Source organism: Chlorocebus sabaeus, chromosome 21 (assembly GCF_047675955.1).
Source record: "Chlorocebus sabaeus isolate Y175 chromosome 21, mChlSab1.0.hap1, whole genome shotgun sequence".
Taxonomy (NCBI): Eukaryota; Metazoa; Chordata; class Mammalia; order Primates; family Cercopithecidae; genus Chlorocebus; species Chlorocebus sabaeus.
Window position 1 is genome coordinate 20022431 of NC_132924.1, and position 22189 is coordinate 20044619.

The window sequence follows — 22189 nt, forward strand, 5'->3', positions numbered from 1 at the left end:
CACTCATGAAAACCACAGGAAGAAAGTTTAGTTCAATAATCTGAAAGTGAGGGTGAATTTAGGTGCCTCATTAATTACCAGAAGCAGAATCTGGGACACCCTGGTTATTTCCTTTCCACATCCAAAAGCAAAGTGGCTTATACTCTCACCACATTGCTCTCTTTCTACCACCTGCTCTGTTAATTTCACTGACTTACACTTTTGGAAAATTAAAATCCAAATCAAAGCTCTTGTTATTAAAGTCTCACGATTCGCCATGCAAGCCTGTCATGGCAATGCCCACGAATGGCCCACACAGCACTAAAGCCGCTCATTTCCTTCCCATGTTCCCCTTTCTCTGACAAAGAATGCTAACTCTGTAAATAAATGAAGGCAAGCAGTATTCAGGCCCAGGACTGCTGTCCTTTTTTAACATTTAGCGACACGGAATTTAAAATACTTGTTGATGGCAAAGATTGAAACAGAGCCACCTTTTTCTTACTCTACAGTCCCTTTCCACCACCCAATGTCGCTGCCTCAATAATTTTTTTTTCTTTTCATTAAATCTGTGTTTAACCTCCATCCCCTTACTGCATTCTTTTTTGTCTGTGCTTTTCATGGTATTTAGATACAATCACTGCTGAGTTCATCTTCCCCTAAGCAATCCTTCTTCTTAGCTATTGGCCAAAATGAGAGCTGGGACTACCTGGGGGTACGGCTCAGATGTTCAACACATGTAGGGGCTGCAAAAAGCATTTCCTCAATGCATTTCCTTTATGTTAATGCACTTCAAATTCTAATAATAACATTTCATTTGGGGGAAAAGTAAATTGTTCTCTGTCAATGAAGCAGATCATTACTTTTCCATTTGTTGTTGTGGGTATGTGTGCTGTCCTTCATAACTTACATGCTACAAACATACCAATCAATGAGAGGCGATGTGAGTTATTTTTCTAATAAACAGCACACAATATTGTGCTGATCCAGGGACGGTACGTCACCCAGACCCCCAATGACCAATAACACATATTTGTAAAGTTCCCTGCTGCTTTAGAAATATGGTTTATTATCTCTCTTTTCCTCTGTGAAACTAAATTATTTATTTCAGTTGAACTCCTAGGCATTTCATGTTTAGACTCTTTGTGAAGGAGCAGCAAAACATTGTGGTTAAGAATTTGGGCTTTGGAGTCAGAAAGGTCTAGATGAGCATCCAGGCTCTGTTGTGACCAGCCAAATGGCCTTCTGTACCCTGTATGCTCTCTTGGAGCCTCAGTGTCCCCTTCTGAAAGTGAAGATTAACAATCAAACCTGTCTGACAGAAGTTGTCTTTTAGAATATTGAATTAGGTAACAAAGACTATATAAGTTGTATCGTGCCTGGCACCTAATCAGGACTCTTCAAAAGGTAACTTCTTACTATAGTTGGTGTGATTTAATCTTAGGGCATGGTGGGCAGGATCCATCCACAGAGGATGCAGGTCGTAGTCACCTACTTAACATTATGATAACCTCCTGGGAATATTTTGTTTCCACTCCTGAGCTTCTATGGCACCACGCTGTTGGCTATCCCCCTACTTCTCTGGACTCAGTGCCACATCTTCCTCTCCCAGCTGTTAAATGATATCCTTGACACCATCTTCTACCTTTTCCACTAAACCAACCCACCATTGACCTGGGGATAGTGGGGACCTGTCCTCTGAAATCTACTGTCTTCTGTCTACATCTACAACTGCTGTTGCAGCCCAGGCCACCAGGATCTGTCTCCTAGGCCACTGCACTTGCCTCCCTACAGGCTTTCTTGGGTTCAGTCTCTGTCTTCAGCTCCTTTGCTGCAGAACACAGTAATCTGTTAAAACTGAAATTTGAATGCATTATTCCCAGCCAAATTTCTCCTTCACACTCTTCTTTAGCCTTGTTCTTAGACCAAGGTTGCCACCATGATCTGTGCTGTGAGGCCTGGCCCTTTCTGCTGTCCGTTTTACATTGAATCCTTCCTTTTGCATTTCAGCCATGCTGGCTTCCAGCTCCTAGCAACCAGGGAGCCTTGATGAAGCAACGGTTTATTTTTCTTCCTGCATATACTTTAATATTTATAACCGGGAGAGAAGAATTCAAAACTTCCTTTTCCTTCCTAAGGGCATGAAGAGGTTTAGTGAGTTCTTATTTTCCTTGGGCTTTTGGAGAGTTTCACATAAAATGTCAAAAACAAGCCCCAATATATTATTATGACTTGAACTAGGCCCAGACAACTTTGGTATTTCCAGTAGGACTGAAATTATTAAACCAACAGCCATTCTCTTAGCATGTGTGAACTTCCATTTCTAGGCCAAAGTCTAGCTAGAAGAGTGCTGACGATTTGAAATGTTATATAGCAGAAGAGGGTAGTGGAATGTTCTGTCACCTCAAAAGATGTTTAGTTTGGGATTCAATCCCAGGTGTCATGGTAAGTTAGTCAGGTGACAGTGAGGTATCCAAGGTGGATACATAACTCACCGGGGGACCAGGAGCTCAAAAGCAGCACTGTTAGGCTCTTGAGCATGAATCTCTTTTATGGTAATTTCTGGGTGACGCCCAGCTAAGTCTATCTCTGCTATTATTCTGATACCTCCACTCTGGTCATTGCAGGGGAGTGCTCAGAGATAAGCCAAGAGGAGGACAAGGGACTGTAATTGTAATACAGGGATGCTGAGAACGCCTGTTGGAGGGCACCCAGCTACACACAAAAACCTCTATACTCTGACAGTTGCCCAGGATGAGAAGTCCTGGTTCTTATGGTGCATATAGGTGTCTTCTGGAAGATAGAGTCAATACTGCAGTTTTCCCATCTCTGCCACTTCCTGAGTGGCAAGTTGGTTGGGACATGGCAGGGTGGTTGGCATGTGTGATGCTGCATAGCTGGGCTCTCAGTAATTCCTTCTCTGTCTTCATCTAAACTTCATAGGCAAAAGTGAACAAGTTGTTGGACTTGTTACTGTTTTCAATTTTGGTCAATTTATTTCAACCATTGAAGCTTTAACACTTGGAGCTTTCCTGCTAATACCAATATCCCTTGGCCATATATTGTCATGGGAATTTTATGGAGATTTTTCGAGGTTAAGGGAGGTATTCTATGACCCTCTGGATCAGGTTAGTCCTGTCTGCTATGCCCTTCATGGCACTTGCTTTTTCTCCATTTACAAAATTTATCCCACCTATAATAATTGATTTACTAACCTCATTCCTGCCAGACTGGAAGTGCCTTGTGGATGCAGGAATCTTGCATATCTTATTCACTGTGGTTTCCCTTATGTTGGACCTATAGTAAGCACTAAATACGTATTTTTTGTTTTTTTTTTAAAAAGAATGGATGAATGAAAGTAATACAAAACCAGAGAATATGTCATAAAATGAAACTCCCAAAATATTAGTGTGGGATCTAAAAAGATTAAAAGTTTACTGCTGCATTTTAACTAGGGCAAGTTTTAGTACCTCTGACACTAGTCTAATAATAAGAATGTAGAATAATTTAAAAATAATTGATAAGCTGACCTTCATTAAATTTTAAAACTTCTGCTCTGTGGAAGACACTGTCAAGAGAATGAAAAGACAAGCCAGAGACTGGGAGGAAATGTTTGCAAAAGACTTAACTGATAAGGGATTGTTATCAAAACATACGAAAAACTCCTAAAACTCAACAAAAAGAAAACAAACAACCAGATTTAAAAATGTGCCAAACACTTTAACAAAGAAGATATACAGGTGGCAAAGAAGCATATGAAAAGATTTTCCACACTATATGTAATACAAATTAAAATAACAATGAGATTCCAGTGCATGTCTATTCAAATGGCCAAAATTCAGAACGTTGACAATATCAAATGCTGGCAAGGAGGTGAAACAACAGGAACTCTCTTTCATTGCTGACGGGACTTTGAAATGGTACAGCCACTTTGGAAGACAGTTTGACAGTTTCTTATAAAACTAAAGCTACTCTTACTATACGATCCAGCAATCCTTGGAATTAACCCAAAGGAGTTTAAAACTCGTGATCATGTACAAACTCGCATATGGGTGCAGGTTCGCAGTTATTCATAATTGTCAAAATGTGGAAGCAATCAAGATGTCTGTTGGGGTGAATGGATAAATAAAACTGTGGTACATCCAGAAAACAGAATATTATTCATCACAAAAGGAAAAGCTACCCAGCCATGAGAGGACACAGAGGAAACTTAAACCCATATTATTAAGTGAAAGAAGCCAATGGGAAAGGGCTACATACTGTATGATTCCAACTATGTGACATTCTGTTAAAGGAAAAACAGTGGTTGTCAGGAGTTTGAGGGGGAGGAGGAAAAAATAGGTGGTGCATAGAAAATGTTTAGGGCAGTGAGACTACTGTGTATGACACTATAATGGTAGATACGTGTCCTTATACATTTGTCCAAACCCACAGAATGTGTAACACCAAGAGTGAACCCTGATGTAAACTATGGTCTCTGGGTCAGAATGATGTGTCAATGCAGCAGGTAGATTGGTTGTAACAAGTGTACCATTCTGGTAGGGCAGCTGTCCCCAACTTTTTTGGCACCAGGGACCAGTTTGGGGGGAGACAATTTTTCCACAGACAGGGGTGGTTTGGGGGATGGTTTTGGGGTGAAACTGTTCCGTCTCAGATCATCAGACATTAGATTCTCATAAGGAGCGTGCAACCTAGATCCCTCACATGAGCAATTCACGGTAGGGTTAGCTCCTATGAGAATCTAATGCCACAGCTGATCTGGCAGGCCATGGAGCTCAGGCAGTAATGCTGGCTGGTCCACTGCTCACCTCCTACTGTGCAGTCCAATTCCTAACAGGCCACAGACTGGTACTGGTCTTCTGTGGCCTGAGGGTTGGGGACCCCTGTGATAGGGGATGTTGATAATAGTGCAGGATATGCATATGTAGGGGCAAGAGCCACATGGGAAACTCTTTACTTTCCTCTGAATTTTGCTGTGAATGTACAACTGCTTTTAAAAAGTTAAGTCTTACAAAACAAAACAAAACAAAAAACAAGCAAACAAAAAAGCCAGCTAACATGTAGAAAATGCTAACTGTGTTTAGAATGGTGTTCTAGCATTTTTATATACCCTAAATTATTTCATCCTCACCATAGCCTTAGGAAGCAGGGACTATTATCGCCAACTTACAGTTGAGGAAACTGAAGTTCAGAGAAGTTGGAGACTTATGCAATTCATAAAACTGGCAAGGAGCTGGTTCACACCCAGTTGTTTTCTTAACTCTATTGTTTTAGAGAACTGAAAGCAGATGCTAAGATAAAGGAAGCAATGGGAGAAATATGTTCTGAGACCTGCTCTGTCCAGGGCCCTGAGAGGGACCTAGATGCCACTGTATGAAATTCTATCCCAACCTTGAAGGAGTTGCAGGAGTTAAGCAGCATTTAAAAAGCACAATAAAAATGCAGAGCAATAACAGTGTCAAGCAGTAGGTAGATCAACTGGTCTGGAGACCAGGCATGACTAATTGTGATACGAATTGTCCTCATGCTAAATACCAGGGCACAGAGGATGGAGGGAGAGTCAGCTGAGACCTGGGACAGCCCAGCAAGGTTTCATGGAAAGCAACCGACCTGAACTTAGCCCAGAAAAATGGGCACAAGGGGATGTGAGTGGATGGCTGGAGGGGATGTGAGAAATATGAGGGATGATGTGAGCAAATAAGTCATGTTGAAATTTTTCTTTTCTTAAGTGGATTCAAAATAACCAACAAAATATTGTCCTTAAGCCTGGATTTGTATCCACCTCTGAAAAAAATGCGAGATTTTTGGTGGTTTAGTGGCTTTTTTCCCCACATTTGTTTCTCTAGCTATAAAATGAAGGTTTCACTTTCCATATTCCTCCCCCATAGAGATGTTGAAAGGGTTAAAGAATTCTGTAAAGCTTTGAGGGCCTCCTTAAAGCAGTTATGCAAAACCAAATTATAACCATCGTTGTTTTTGTTGTTGGTTTTTATTATCTTTCTTGTAAAACTGCCCCAGGGGAAGCATCACTTTTAGTGTGGTCATAGTCTGCTCAAACACTTAACCGTCTCATTGTGACCCACCTGACTGGAAAGGCGCAGCAGATTCTTGGCCTCCACACACCCTTCTTCCAGCAATCCCTACTGTTCCAGAGGCTTTCCAGGGGCCAGGGCCAGAGTCTGGGGCTGGGACTAACTCACAAATAGGTTTATTTTTCATTTGGCACATACAATCTAAGAAAAAATGAATGCCTTCCTGGTATTTAAATGTTGATAAATTTCAGATAAAAATCCAGAATTCTGGCTTCCCTTCTGTAGAAGATCTGACATCCATGGGCCTGCAGGTTGCACATGCCACAGCAGGAATCAGCCAGTTCACTGGATGTGCACTCACTCCTTGACCATACCCCATGTAGCCTTCATCCTCATGGTAGATAACTGCCAGTCCTGAGAAAGATCCATCAGCTTCTTTCAGCGACATCTGTCTGTTTTCCAGCCAAAACACTGACTGGTCTACATTGAGCTGCCTATAATGGCCACCCCAGTGAGTATGGTGCTAGGGCTGGGTCAAGCAGGAAAGAGGTGGCAGGACTAGTTGAGTCGATGGAGACTGAGCCAGAGGGAGAAGGAAGGGATCTGACTTTAGAGCCTGAAGCTAAAGGCCAGGTTCAGGGAGTCAGGTATTAGGCTTTTCCCAGTGGGGAATGGGAGTCAACAGCAAAAGTTCTGGAGCCAATTCCACCAGCCCTGAGCATCTGCCAGGGCATGCCCTTTAGTGACACTGTTTATTTCGATCAGATAATTCATATTTGTACATTATAAACATTGGAGAAATTACATACATATGTGTTGTTGCATACATATGCACCTACACCCATATCTAAGCCCACCACCAGCAATTCCAACATAATAGTGGTGGTTAGGGATGGGGGGCAGTGTTTTCTGAAAGCTCTGGGCATTTCTCAAGTGCAATGTACAGCTGGGGTTGAGAACTACTGCTCTCGGTGAGCTGATCTTCCTTGTGACCCCTCATCTCCATTCATTCATCTCAGTCTGACTTCAGAAACTGAACATTCTTTAAATTATTCAGTTCCTTCTACGCAAAAACCCAGTCTCTGGGGGCTCCTCTCTTCCTCTTTCAGTTTCCTAACGTATGTCTGGGTGGATGAAGGAGGCTTACTGTGTCTCAGATCTGGGTGGTTGGGTCCTCTGGATGACACCATTTGTCCTATTGGTCATTTGCAGCTCAAGCTGGTCCCTAGAGGAAAATGATATGGCCATCCTTGATGTGGTTAGGGCCTGACAGCCTCCCTGGCTGACTTAGCTCCAGTCTGGCTCATGCAAGTGCCATGTACCTCTCAGAACCAATGTGACATTGTCCAGCTGTTCCCTCTGGCCCAGGATATCAGCCTAGAGGAGTCTGCTGTGCTAGATATCACCCCAGCACAAGGGCCTCATAGCAGTTCCACTCGCCTTTGAGTATCCCTCAGGGCCTATGCCAATCTGTCCATAACATGATAAATAATCATGGCTCTCTGGGCACTACCATGATGGATTGTCAGTTTACACTGATAGAGCCTTGACTGGTGGGTGTGGAGACAGTCTTCAAGAGGGTCACCTTCCATAGTTTTATTAAATTAGAATGAATATACTCTACCTTCTGTTTTCCCCAGAATCACTACCCCTCCCTCTGGTTGTCTGCCCTTGCCTTTTCTCCATTTCTTCTACCAGATATTGTGTGTCTAGAAGAGGCAAATTTACCTCTACTTCGCATCCACATTCATTGGGATTCCCATGTTGTATCTTGTCCCCCTTGGCAGATGGGAATCTTGCAGATAAGGAGACCTAACTCAGGAAGAATTTATGATTGTCCTCATTACAAATCAACTTTCACAAATTCTTCCTTTACACGTTCTTGGCTATTCTTATCCACTTACTCTTCCAGTTGCAGAATCTAGAAGACTTACAATTCTGGAGTACACTTCTTTCTATTAGACCTGTTACCCTTTGAGGCAACAGGTGGTCACTTAGAGTGGCCCAATTCTGTAAGGTAAACTCCACTGTGACAGTACTGGAGACATCTCGAATGCCATAGTTGCTATAAAAGAATCTCATATTTAGTTTGAAAGAAAAGGATATGATAGTCACCAGAGCTGTTCAAGATGTTCTGGCTTTCTCTCTTTCTGTATGGAAGAAATCATGTCTTCACCTGCTGGGAATTAGCTGTGGCCAAGAGACTTGCTTTGGCCAAGGAGATATGAAGGCTGATTCTGGCCAGCCATTAAGAGCCACTTTGAGCTTTACCATTGCCTTGGTGTACCCTTCCAATATCTTAGGCAATGTTCCAGGTGGAGGCTGCTCTACCAGCTGGGAACCTGGTTGGGATCCTGGATGGAGAACATCACTCAGCAGAACCCCACATGACCCTCAGTAGATGTGTGGCATGAGTGAGAAAGAAACTTTAGTCTTTTGAAGCCTCTGAGATTTGATGTAGTTTGCTACAGCTGAGCCTATCCTGAGTGAAGAGAAGAATAAGAAGCATGGTGTTTGGTATTTGTGTGTATGCAACCAGGAACAAGTACCACAGCCTCCACCCAACCTAATCCTTTTTTAAAAATTTACTGTTCCTCTTTTAAAATTATTTTATATGTATTAAAGGAGAAATTCATCTTTTAGAAAACAGATCTAAGTCCAAATCACTCTTTTTTTTTTTTTTTTTTTTTTTTTTGAGACAGGGTCTCACTCTGTTGCCCAGGTTGGAGTGCAGTGGTGCAAGCATAGCTTACTGCAGTCATGAACTTCTGGGCTCAAGTGGTTCTCCTACCTCAGCCTCCTAAGTAGCTGGGACTACAGGTGTGCACCACCGTGTCTGACTAATTTTTAAAAATTTTTAGTAGAGACAAGGTCTCCCTATGTTACCCAGACTGGTCTCAAATTCCTGAGCTCAAGAGATCTTCCCGCCTCACACCTATAATCCCAGCACTTTGGGAGGTCTCCCAAAATGCTGGGATTATAGGTGTGAGCTACTATGCCCACTCTTAAAAATCACTCTTATCAGAAAATTGAACCCTTTTGCATTGTTGATGGAAACGTAATTGGTACAGCCATTAAGGAAAACAGTATGGAGTTTCCTTTAAAAATTAAAAAAATAGAACTACCATATGATCCAACCATCTCTGAATATATGTCCGAAAGAAATGAAATCAGTATTTCAATTCATGTTCATTGCAGCATTCATAACAGCCAAGACACAGAAACAACCTAAGTGTCCATTTACAGATGAATGGATAAAGAAATATGATATGTATATGTGTGTGTGTATGTGTACATATATATACACACACACATATATATATATGATGGAATATTATTCAACCTTAAAAAGAAATAGCCTGCTATTGGTTGACATCACAGACAAACATGGAGAGCATGATACTGAGTGAAGTCAGTGAGACATGGAAAGACAAATACTGCATGATCTCACTCATATGTGGAAAAGAGAGTAGAAATAGAGAGTAGAAGAGTGGCTGCCAGAGGCCGGTGGTGAGGACAATGGAGAGGTGTTGGTCAACAGGTACAAAGTTTCAGTTACAAGATGAATAAGTTCTGGAAGTCTAATGGTGGCTATAGTTAATAATACTGTATATTTAGGTGAAGTTTGAAAAGATTTAAAGTGTCCTCGACACACACACACACACACACACACACAAAGGGTAACTGTGGGTGGTGATGGACCTGTTAATTAACTTGATTGTGGTAATCATTACACTATACATAGGTATTGCAAATCATCATGTAACCTTGAATACATATGATTTTTAGTTGTTGGTTAAACATTTTAAAATCAAAAAACCAAAACCAAAATCACTCATCAATTGAAGAAACAGTCTAAAACAAGGACTGCGGAAAATGAACAACTGCCAAAGAGAAAGTGATGCTCTGTGCCCTCCCCTTCTGCTTGGTGCTTGCCTCCACACTTCCTAAGAAACACAGAGCAAGAAGTGCTCCAGGCACAGACGCAGCTTCCCCTGGCCAATAACCATCGAGATCCTGTCCTACCTCTCGCCCTGCCCTTCCCCTCTCAGACCCTCCTGACCAGTGTAGGGAAAAGCCTGAGGGACTCTTAGTCATTCTGTTTCTGGAATGTGGAATTGAGATCTAGCTGGTCCCAAGCACACAGCCATCTGCCTCTTCTCACAGGGGCCTCACGTTGTTTTCTAGCTGAACAGCGCACAGAAATTTTTCAGCACCCCCTCCTCTATCACAAAGCCTGTGATTCCTTTAAAGAACTGCGAAGCAAAGCGTCTTTCCAGTTAAAAAGCCCAAACTGAAATGTGACGGCATCTAAATGTCTTTATCCCCAATTATTAGCCCTCTTCCTGACAGGCCCTCCCATTGCCTCCGTGCCTAGAAAGAAGTTCCCTGCTACTTCAGCCCCAGTTTTCTTTTCTTTTTCTTTTTCTTTTTCTTTTTCTTTTTCTTTTCTTTTCTTTTCTTTTTTTTTTTTTTTTTTGAGACAGAGTTTCGCTCTGTAGCCCAGGCTGGAATGCAGTGGCGCAATCTCAGCTCACTGCAAGCTCTGCCTCCCAGGTTCATGCCATTCTTTTGCCTCAGCCTCCCAAGTAGCTGGGACTACAGGCGCCTGTCACCACGCCCCGTGAATTTTTTTGTGCTTTTTAGTAGAGACGGTATTTCACTGTGTTAGCCAGAATGGTCTCGATTTCCTGACCTCCTGATCGGCCCGCCTCGACCTCGCAACAGTTTTCTTATTTTTAAGGGATTTGTCTTTTGATTACTTTATATTATTAGATTGGTGCAAAAGTTATTGTGGTTTTTGTCATTAAAAGTAATGTACTTTTGTACCAACCTAAAATAAATGTTATTTATTTATTCCAAACTTACTTAAAAGAGGACTCAAGGAGGACAAGAAAGATGTGTTTGTATTTCAAGATAAAAAAGGAAATATATGAGGCCGGGCACAGGAATGCCTATATTCCCAGCACCTTGGGAGTCTGAGGTGGGAGGATCACTTGAGCTTAGGAGTTCGAGACCAGCCTGCACAATATAGGGAGACCTCATCTCTACAAAACGTTAAAAAAAAATTTATTTTGAATTTTTAAGTCCAGGGGTACATGTGCATGTTTGTTACATAGGTAAATGTGTGTCTTGGGGGTTTGTTGTACAGATTATTTCATCACCCAAGTATTAAGTCTAGTACCCATTAGTTATTTTTCTGATCCTCTCCCGCCTCCCACCCGTGACTCTCAATAGGCCCCAGTATGTGTTGTTCCCCTTTATCGGCCATGTGTTCTCATCATTTAGCTCCCGCTTATAAGTGAGAGCAGGTGGTGTTTGGTTTTCTGTTTCTGTGTTAGTTTGCTAAGGGTAATGGCTTCCCGCTTCATTCATGTCCCTACAAAAGACATAATCTTGTTCAAAAAGTACAAAAATTAGCTGGATGTGGTGGCACGTGCCTGTAGTCCCAGCTACTTAGGAGGCTGAGGTGGGAGGATCACCTGAGTCCAGGAGGTCAGAGCTGCAGTGAGCCCTTCTGGTGCCACTGCACTTTAGCCTGGGCTACAAAGCAAGACCTTGTCAAAAGAAAGGAAAGAAAGAAGGAAGGAAGGAAGGAAGGAAGGAAGGAAGGAAGGAAGGAAGGAAGGAAGGAAGGAAGGAAGGAGGGAGGGAGGGAGGGAGGGAGGGAGGGAGGGAAGGAAGGAAGGAAGGAAGGAGAGAGAGAGGGAGGGAAGGAAGGAAGAGAGAGAGAGAGAGAAAGAAGAAAGAAAGAAAAAGAAAGAAAGAAAGAAGGAGAAAGGAAGGAAGGAAGGAAGGAAGGAAGGAAGGAAGGAAGGAAGGAAGGAAGGAAGGAAGGAAGGAGGGAGGGAGGGAAGGAAGGAAGGAAGGAAGGAAGGAGAGAGAGAGGGAGGGAAGGAAGGAAGAGAGAGAGAGAGAAAGAAGAAAGAAAGAAAAAGAAAGGAAGGAAGGAAGGAAGGAAGGAAGGAAGGAAGGAAGGAAGGAAGGAAGGAAGGAAAAGTTGAGCAAAGTAGCCCTCAGCCAGAATGAAAAAGTTACATGAATGTATGCCATGAAATGTTTCCCTCTTGCTGAATGTGGGCCAAAACCTGATTTTCCTAAAAATGCCTTTAAAGTGTCATAGTATCCATATAATTAAATAAAATTAGTTCAGGAAAAGAACAACCATTTCTTACAGTGAGACTAAAGGTAATTTCCCCAGGTCTCCTCATAGAAAGGAGACTGAATAAAAAAATGAAGTAGGCCGGTGCAGTGGCTCATGCCGGCCTGTAATTCCAGCACTTTGGGAGGCCGAGGCAGGCAGATCACCTGAGGTCAGGAGTTTGAGTCCAGTCTGGTCAACATGGTGAAACCCTGTCACTACTAAAAAAAGATACACAAAAATTAGCTGGGTGTAGTGGTGTGCACCTGTAATCCCGGGTACCTGGAAGGCTGAGGCAGGAGAATTGCTTGAACCCAGAAGGCGGAGGTTGCAGTGAGCCAAGATGGTGACAGAGTGAGATTCCATCTAAAAAAAAAAAAAAAAAGGCAGTATCCTCTTTCTATACGTGTGACAGATTTCACACAGTGGATGCTTATAACTTCTCTTAAAATAGAATGATGATAGCACCTGTGATTTCACTCTGGTAAAACACTATGGATAGTATGCCTATCCAGGAACTCAGCTCCCAAATCAGCTGGCTTGATGCAACAATGAAATTCGAAGTATCTGTGAGGGAAAGATTAGCCCTCCATGAATTCCTGTTTATGTGGGCAAGCTTCTGAAAGGCATAGGGCAACAATGAATTTGCAAGTATCCCTGTTAACTAAACGTGGACTACAGATATATGTGGCTAGTGAAGTGCAGAGCCATATGTTCTGCATAGCCAGCCTGCTTCATACAAACAATGCAATGGGATTGGGGTGAGGGACAGTTCACAAAAGAAATCTAACTAACTGGTCAAAAAATAAAAAATAAAAAAAAAGAAGGCTTTCTTAGTGCTGGTGGTTATATAAGCTAGTATAATATTGTTGGGCATTTTGTTAATAGTTAGACGTATATCTTTGATCTAGCGATTCCATTTCTAGATTGTCACCTAAGGAATTATTTAAGAGTGTGTGCAAATATTAATGATAATGATATTTGTCCTAAAAGAATGAAAACACTGTAAATGTCTACCTCTAAATTGTGGTACCCGCATGTAATGGAATACGATTCCACTATTAAACATGATGTCTTAGATGAATACACATAGGCATGGTCAGTGTTCACTCATTGCTAAGTTTTATATAAAACAGTTTACTAAAGAATACAAGTATAATAATAGTACTAGTGTGTTGTTATGTTTGTGTAATAGTTATTTTTAATATCAGATTTGTTTTCCTTCTACATACTGCTTTCCACAAAGCCTTTTGGGTCCTATTCCTTTTTCCTTTAACAGCATCAGATCCCATATATTTCTAGTCACTTTCAGCTATCAAATATTCTCCATTTTAAATTTCCAATCTCAATCCAACTCCAATGTCATCACCTGCCCCCTGGTTGTCAGCTTGAGACATTTGGAAGGTGAAGGGAGGGCCTGCTTTTCTTCTTAAGGGGAGGAGACAAGAGAGACCGTCTTTTTCCTTGATGATTTGGCCATGGTCACAGTCATCTCCTTGCTGGAGTCTTTGCTGCTCTGGCTAAAACACGCTGACAGCACTGCCCTCTACAGAGTGGGTATCCAAATGCAGACCCTTCGAGAGCCCCTAGCGGAGCCTCACTATGCCTGCCAACTGCACACTTCCCTGATGTGATAGATCCACCCTTCCACGCCCTGTCAATTTCCGCCATACACAATCACATGGGCTTTCCTACTGGATCCCCTTCTAAGTGGAGCAAGATGATCTCTCCGCTGGTACCTTCTGTGGTTCCGCCGTGAGCACACAGGAGGCACAGGCCTTCCGGACATGCCAGTGCCATTGTGCAGATGCAAGCGGCCCCACTGACACCCCCTCTTGGTACCCTGCTCTCTGGTTCATTTCCTTTTCCAATTAGGCAGAGTCAGGCAAGCCAGTCCGCCACCTGAGTAGACATCCAATGGGAGCATAGGCTAATCATTCCTTGTTGCAAATACTCCCACGCTGCTTCAGTAATTTCCTTGGAGCTGCCTCACTTGACTTTGAAGAGGAAAGTGCATGACTACCTCGCTAGACAAAAAGACACACACAAAATTATTCTTACTCTAAATCTAAATAACCTACAAAGCTAACAACCTCAATACTTCCCCCTTCCTCTGCTTATACAGATTCTGAAGGAAGGAGCATTGGGATGGTGCCTGGCCATGGGGGTGAGGATTCTGTCACTTCTTACTAAGTCTTGGGTTAAAGTGTCTAGTCTCAGGGAGTGACTCTTTGTCTCATTAGGGGACCGTAGTGCTTTTTTTTTTTTTTTTTTTTTTTTTAATTTCAACATTGGAGGCTTAGGTAAATTTCAAGAAAAAAATTGGAAAAAGTTTCAAATATCTTATGAATACAAATGTACCTATACACAGTCCCAGAAAGAGTTCTGAAGCTATACATCAAAGTGTTAACGTTTCCATGGTAAAATAAGAGTTTTATAATTTTTTATCTCATTGTGGCCTACATGTTTTAATTTTTCTATCCAAAACCTGTTTTGGTTTTATAATGAAGGGGATACACAAACGTTATTTTTATTAAAAAAAAAAACAAACTATTCATCCCAAAAGGTAAAAGGATAAATAAGTTGTAGTATATCCATCCAATTGAATACTACTAAGTAATAAAATGGAGCAACTTACTAATAGAAGCAACAACATAAATGAATCAAAAAATATTATGCTGAGAAAAAGAAATCTGACACAAAGGAGTATATCATTTGTATGATTTTGTTTATTTGAGATTCTAGACCAGATAAAGCTCATCTATAGTGATAGAAATCACATCAGTGATTGTCTAGATGGGAGGGTCGGGAAGACTGACTGCAAGGGGGTCAAGGAAGCTTTCTGGGGTAATGGAAATGTTCATGTCTTTATTGGGATAGACAATTGCCTAACTCATTAAACTGTATACTTAAAATGAGTGCATTTTTTAAATTTTACTTTAAGTTCTGGTATACATGTGCAGAATGTGCAGGTTTGTTACATAGGTATACATGGACCATGGTGGTTTGCTGCACCTATCAATCCATCACCTAGGTTTTAAGTCCTACATGCATCAGGTATTTGTTCTAATGCTCTCCCTCCCCTTGCCTCCCATCCCCCAATAGGACCCGGTGTGTGACGTTCCCCTCCCTGTATCCATGTGTTCTCATTGTTCAACTCTCACTTATGAGTGAGAATATGCAGTGTTTGGTTCGTCCATGTCCCTGCAAAGGACATGATCATTCTTTTTTATGGCTTCATAGTGTTCCATGGTGTATATGTGCTACATCTTCTTTATCCAGTCTATCACTAATGGGGATTTGGGTTGGTTTCAACTCTTTGCTATTGTAGATAGTGCTGCAATAAACATACGTGTGTATGTGTCTTTATAGTAGAATGATTTATAATCCTTCGGGTATATACCCAGTAATGGGATTGCTGGGTCAAATGGTATGAGTGCATTTTATCATATGTAAATTACACTTCAGTAAAGTTGATGTTTAGAAAAAGTTTTGGTTTTGTTTTATTTTTGGAAAATTAGTGAGATTTCAGAGCTAAAACTATGAAACTCTCAGAAGAAAACATGGGATAAATCTTTATGATCTTAGCTTTGGCAATGTTTTCTTAGATATGACATCAAAAGCATAAGGAACAAAAGAAGGATAGATAAGCTGGATTTCATCTAAAAATTTTATGTATTGAAGGACACTATCAAGAGAGGGAAAAGACAATCCATAGAATGGAAGAAAATATTTGTGAATTATATATATGATGGGGTCTATTATTCAGAATACACAGAGAGCATTTACAACTCAGTAACAAAAAGTCAAACAAGTCAATTAAGAAATGGTCAAAAAAATTGAAAAGACATTTTAACAAAGAAGTTATCCAAATGGCCAACAAGCACATGAAAAGGCATTCAAAATCCTTAGTCATCAGGGAAACACAGATCGAAACCACAATGAACTACCATTTCACACAACTAGGATGGCTGTATGAGTACAAAAAGGAAAACAAGTATTGGGGAGGATGTAGAGAGACTGGAACTCTCATACCTTGCTGGTAGAAATGTAAAATGGTGCAGCTGTGGTGGAAAAGCTTAGTGATTCCTCAAAATTTAAATATAATATAAAATTACCACAAAACACAGGCAATTTCACTCCTGGGTATATGCACAAAAGAACTGAAAGCAGAAGTTCAAGCCAAATCTTGTACACAAATGTTCACAGCATATTATTTACAAAAGCCAAAAGGTGGAAACAATTCAAATGTTCATCAACAGATTAACAGACAAAATGTGATATATTCATGCAATGGAGTATTATTCAGCCATAAAAAGTGAAGTTCTGATCCATTCTACAACATGAATGAAGCTTGGAGACACTATGCAAAATGAAAGAAGCCAGATACAAAAGGCCAAATATTGTGTGATTTCATGTATATGAAACATCTAGAGTAGATAAATCCATAGAGACTGGATGCAGACTGGTGGTTGCCAAAGGCTGGGGGGGCAGGGGAGTGACTACTTAATGCATAAGGAGATTTTTGGAGAGGTGATGAAAATGTTCTGGTGATAGTGGTAGTGGCTGTACAACACTGTGAAGGTACTTATTGCCACCGAATTGTGCACTTTAAAAGGTTTGCGTTAAAAGTGCACCTTGTGATTAAAATGGTAAATGTCAAGTTAGGTGTATTTTATCACAATAAAAAAAATAGTCAAATGTGATGGTGAAACTATCACATATGTTTCACCCCTCCTGCTATCATGTCAAAGAACTTCCTCAGAGTTATACTCCTGGCTTCCCAGGTTTGGTTCACTCTCTTCCTGAAGAAGGTGTTTCTCAGGGCAGTCTCCACCAGAGAGCTGTTCCTGCTCAGCATGCCCTGTGACTGACTGAGTTAGCCCCATTCGAGAAGTTTCAGCAAGACCATTTGTCCTATATCTAAACCATGTCACCCAGACTCGTTTTTATTAATAACAAAGCTAGCACGTTGGTCTCATCTGGATTCTTCATCTGCCTGTCTACATTTCTGATGTTAAGTCGAAGTTGGCTGGGAAGAGGAATATTCTTCACTGAAATCTCCCCCTGACTACTCTTCCTTGGCACTCAAACCCCAGGAGACACAGAGTTTTAAACCATAATGCACGACCACAATTAACCTCTAAACTGCTTAAAGTATGTGCAAGGAAACCCTCACCTGGGCCATTTTAAAAAGGATCAAGCCAGGAAAAAAAAAAAAAGAAAAGAAAAGAAAAGAAAAGAAAAGAAAAGAAAGAAAGAAAGAAAGAAAGAAAGAAAGAAAGAAAGAAAGAAAGAAAGAAAGAAAGAAAGAAAGAAAGAGAGAGAGAGAAAGAAAGAACGAACGAACATCTATCTTTGAGCACTGAAACTTCCTGCGGTCCAAGCTAAACTTACAAAATGTGGTTTGTATAATCAAATACGTCAGGCTACTCCAAGTGATTTATTAATTACAAACTAGTTAAAACTAGGGAGACATTCAGAAAAAAACATTTTAATCTCCTTATCGTTCCATGTTTTTCTTCATTCCTCTCTCTATTTTCCTTCTTTACAATGTGTCACCCTTATTTGAAGAGTATGACTTCAGGGTGTTAATATAGGACTGTGAAGGCAAAATAGCATTTAGAATTGAGAAATAAGTTATCTGCTTTTCTGCAGAGAATTGCTAAAACAAAAGGAAAACAAACAAAAATAAGTTCCCAATAAATCAGTAAATATGGTATCACGTTTCTAATGTTGAAAACTTCTTATTGGAATTCACCAGCATATTTCAAAACAAACCAAAAAACAAAAACAAAAGGAAAAAACACCCACATTTTATAAAACCAATATCTGATTGGATGCTTTTAAAATTCTTCGTTTCACACTAAGTGGCCTATAGAAAACTTGAAAAGAAATCGTATAAATAGTGTAAGGAAGAGTTAAAGAGTTCCCTTATCTTCATGGGAAGATAAGATTTCAAGAAAGAAAAGTATGATTGGCAATAAAATAAATGCCTTGAAACATCTGAAGAGCTTTTGCTGAGGGAATAATGTACTAGAGTCGTCGTCTCTTTGGTCATCATTATTTAATTTTCTCCTAGAAAAACAAAGGCTGCTTTACACTAAGAATCACTAAACATAAGAGTGAGTTGTCAACAGTGGCTGGAGAGTTTGAGAACAGATGGTTAGTGTCAGAGGGACATCGCATTCTGATGGCTTGGTGCAGGCTTGTTGAAGGCATGGATGAAGCAGATTGCTTGCCTTCCTTTCTGTCCTCTAATTCTGTTAAGAATGTTACCAGCTGCTAAAGGGGTGCCCGGTGGGCTGGAAGAAGAGAGTAAGAAGGCAGCCTAACTGCCCCCAGAAAATTTTATTTTATTTTCTTATAATAACAATTCTGGTTGCTATAACTATGTTCTTTACACCTGGGGATTTTTAGGACTCCTATCTGTAATCCACATGAGCTCTAATTTTATATTCTATAGTGGACTGTGCCCTCTTTCTGAGACAGGACTGTGATTCCACATTCCTGTTGTAGATACAATGTGTATGAAAGTGTTAGTAACAAAGGGGCCATACACACTGGTACCAATCGGATTCTCATGCCTCACATTAAGTATGACAAGCTGTGTCCCCAGACCTCACTGAAATAAAAGTGGAAAAACCCAAATTCATATGGTTAGGAAACATGTAATTTGTCCCTGAAGTTATTTTTTTTAAGAACCACAATGTCTATCAAAATTAGTGATGGCCATAGCCTTCTGTGCAGGAATTCCTCTTCTAGGCATTTATCCTGGAGAAGAATCCATATGTTTATGCAACAGGGTTTATTGAAGTATTTATTATCTGTCTGATGAATTGACAGCAAACTAAACAAAATGAAATGGTAAATTTTCTGTGGTATAGTCATCCCATAAAATATTACACAATAATGACTGGGTGCGGTGGCTCACACCTGTAATCCCAACACACTGGGAGGCCGAGATAGGTGGATCACCTGAGGTCAAGAGTTCGAGACCAGCCTGATCAATATGGTGAAACCCCATCTCTACTAAAAATATAAAAATTAGCTGGGCATGGTGGCATGCACATGTAGTCCCAGTTACTCAGGAGGCTAAGACAGAATTGCTTGAACCCGGGAGGTGGAGGTTGCAGTGAGTTGAGATCGTGCCACTGCAATCCAGCCTGGGTGACAGAGTAAGACTCCCTCTCAAAACAAACATACACACACATACACAATTACACAATAATGATGGAGGTAGAGCTACATATTTGGACATAAAAGATATATTAGATATATTGCTAAATGAAAAAGCAGGTTTCAAAAAGACATAAAGAGCATGATTCCATTTGTGTAAAAAACAGAAAATAAAACCAAACTATATAGCAAGATTCAGACTGAAGAAAGTTTGAAAACTCTCAATGTGCCCATCACTGTAGCAATGACTTTATATATGCTATCTCATTGGAAACCCATAATTGCTTCTTAGAAAGTGAACTATTATTATCCACATTAGAGAGAAGAAAGTGAGGCACAGAGGTTAAGTAACATACCTCCAAGGGGAATAATGTAAGCACATAAAAATACATAGAAAGAGTCCAAGACAGGGCTGGGTGCAGTGGCTCACACCCGTAATCCAAGCACTTTGGGAGGCTGAGGCGGGTGGATCATGAGGTCAGGAGTTCAAGACCAGCCTGGCTAAGATGGTGAAACTTCGTCTCTACTAAAAACACACAAAATATTTTCTTCCTGAGAGAAAATGGGATTGGATAGGATTCGGTGGTTGCTGTATTCTATATATGTATATGTATTGGTGGCTTACACAACAAATATTTCTCACAGTTCTGGAGGCTGGGAGGTCCCAGATCAAAGTGCCAGCAGATGTGGTATCTGGTGAGGGCCCTCTTCCTGTCTTGTGGCTGTCTTCTTGCCATGTGCTCATCGGTCTTTCCTTGGTGTATGTGTATGGGCAGAGAGAGGGCTCCGATTTCTTCCTTTTCTAATAAGAATGCTAATCTCTACATGGGTACTCCATCCTCAAGATCTCATCTAAACCTATTACCTCCAAAATGCCCTGCCTGCAAATATCATCAATTACATTAGGGATTAGACCTTCAACATGAATTTAAGGGGAGATAAACATTTTAGTCTACAACCTCACACACACACAATTTACTTTCTTTTAAAGTAAGAAGAAATAAAAAAAGAAAGAAAACAAATAAAAAGAAAAATGACTATTGGCCGAGCAGGTAGCTCATGCCTATAATCCCAGCACTATGGGAGGCTGAATTGAGCTGGTTGCTTGAGCCCAGGAGTTCGAGACCAGCCTAGGCAACCTACCAAGAACTGACCTCTACAAAACAAAACAAAACACCCACAAAAATTAGCTGGGCATGCTGTCACACTCTTGTGGTCCTAGCTACTCAGAAGGCTGAGGAAGAACGATTGATTGAGCCCAGAAGATGAAGGTTGCAGTGAGCCATGATCACACCACTGCACTCCAGCCTGGGTGACAGAGCAAAACCCTATCTCAAAAAATATATTTTAAAAAAAGTGACTATTCTTCTTTGTTTTAATTTTCCATTCACCTGAAAGTTTCCCTTTGATCCATGTCTATAATGCTCTCCTGAAGCTCTGTTAGAATCTTTTGGTCATATCTTTTGGCCAACTCTTATTTCCTCTGGTCACACCAGCTTCAGCAATGGTGAGAAGTTAAGGATCCACTAACAGTCACGGGGATAGTACGAATATTACTCTGCTCCCCCAGGCTCTGACCATAAGATGTGAGGAATTCAAAGACCAGGGAATAAACTCATTGTTCTGGTATTTTCAGGCCCCACTTTGCAGAGTCTCTGAGACTTCCCTCAAGTCTACGTCATTTCCCTGGCAGAGTCCTCGGTAGCCCACAGAAATGGTCCTTTATGGCTGTCTTACTTCCCTGCCTGAACTAAGTCATGTTATCCTGCATGCCATGACTTCATTCAACACTCACCTAATGACTCACATTGGTTCCAAGTCTACAGATCATCAATGAAAGAATTCCCTTTGCTACCAGCGTTGATCTTTTAAATTTTCCTGGTGTATGCATGCGGGCTCTTAAAAAGAAGTTGTAGCACCTTCTATTGCAATAGCCCTGCTGTGGAGCACATTGTGTCAAATTCTCTCCAGAAGAACCACAGGACGTTTTAAAGAAACTAACTAAAATCTTTCCTTTATGCTTACCTCTAACCAGGATCCAAATACAGCACCCACAAAACGAACCTAGGGATTATTCTACTCTGAGGTGTTTTCCCTATCTACTTGGGCACTCTGCTCAAGTTAGGGGAAGACTTTGTCAACTTTATTTAGGAGTCTACATTTGAGTGTCCAAGAACGCCACCTTAATTTCTTTTCATCAATTCTCCAAGAAGGCCTATCAGAGCCACATACAGAATTACTCCCGATAAATGACTTTGGATCCCAAGTTTCCAGAGTTGGATGTGCCAATTAGGCTTCCCACTCTTCTTGGTCTCCTGATACCTATACAATACTTTTCTAAGCATCAAGTTGAGAAAACAGAAAATGGTCTGGAATGTGTGTGTTCCTTAATCTCTTGAAAGATTTTTTAAAAATTGGGATGCATTTTTTAAATTATACATTTAATCTTGACAGAGCTAAAATTTAGAAAAACACATTTATTAATGTAAACCAAAAATAAAAACCTAAGTCTCCCAACTGACTGAATGCACTCTCTCTTGGCTAAAGGGACTACAAAGAAACCTGAAAAACTGCATTCCAGGCTGTGATGGGAAGGGAAGGGAGAATGAACATACCTTGTTACACCCCCTCCCTTTTGGAGTTTAGGCACAACTGACCATTATTGACGTTAAAACGGAGATCATAAGACTGACTGAATGGACTCTGTGGCAATAAGGTATCAAATTCCAACCTGACTGACGTAACAGATAGCAGACTCTGAAGGAAATACAAATATTATATCTCAAATATATTTCTTTGATATGTTTTAAAATGGCCCTGCAAAGCCAAATTTCATGAAGGAAATTTGCATCTGTAGAGA